General features: G+C 35.0%; 1 non-coding gene across 1 annotated transcript; it reads left to right on the top strand.

The window, feature by feature from the left end:
- The first annotated feature begins 358 nt into the window (after positions 1 to 358).
- Positions 359 to 444, top strand: trnay-gua (transfer RNA tyrosine (anticodon GUA)). The gene is given in 2 exon segments: positions 359 to 395; positions 409 to 444. It is a non-coding gene; the product is annotated as a tRNA-Tyr (tRNA).
- The last annotated feature ends 2 nt before the right edge of the window (positions 445 to 446 follow it).

Raw genomic sequence — 446 nt, forward strand, 5'->3', positions numbered from 1 at the left:
ATCAACAAAAGAGCAATATGCAAGTGCTATGACAAGTCTCAGTTATTAACGCAATAAGTAAGTTAACAGTTGGCAAGTTTTTTTTTTCATACGCAGATTTCCTCTTATTGGTTTTATTATTACCATGTAACGTTATTAATGCATTCGACGTTTTTTACTTCAAGAAAGTCTAGAAATGACACGTTGTCAAATTAACGTCAAAAACCAACGGCATTTCCTGGTCTTATTTTACAGAAATATATATGTGAGTAAGTTACTTGTTACATTTTGTATGTACAATATAAGTATATTTATTATAATTACTATTCACATATTGTACCCTGTAAAAAGCTCCAGCTCAAGCTGCTGAGCATAGGTTCCTTCGATAGCTCAGTTGGTAGAGCGGAGGACTGTAGAGGACACATTGTAATCCTTAGGTCGCTGGTTCGAATCCGGCTCGAAGGAAA

Source organism: Sinocyclocheilus grahami, unplaced genomic scaffold (genome assembly GCF_001515645.1).
Source record: "Sinocyclocheilus grahami isolate Dianchi unplaced genomic scaffold, SAMN03320097.WGS_v1.1 scaffold119274.1, whole genome shotgun sequence".
NCBI lineage: Eukaryota > Metazoa > Chordata > Actinopteri > Cypriniformes > Cyprinidae > Sinocyclocheilus > Sinocyclocheilus grahami.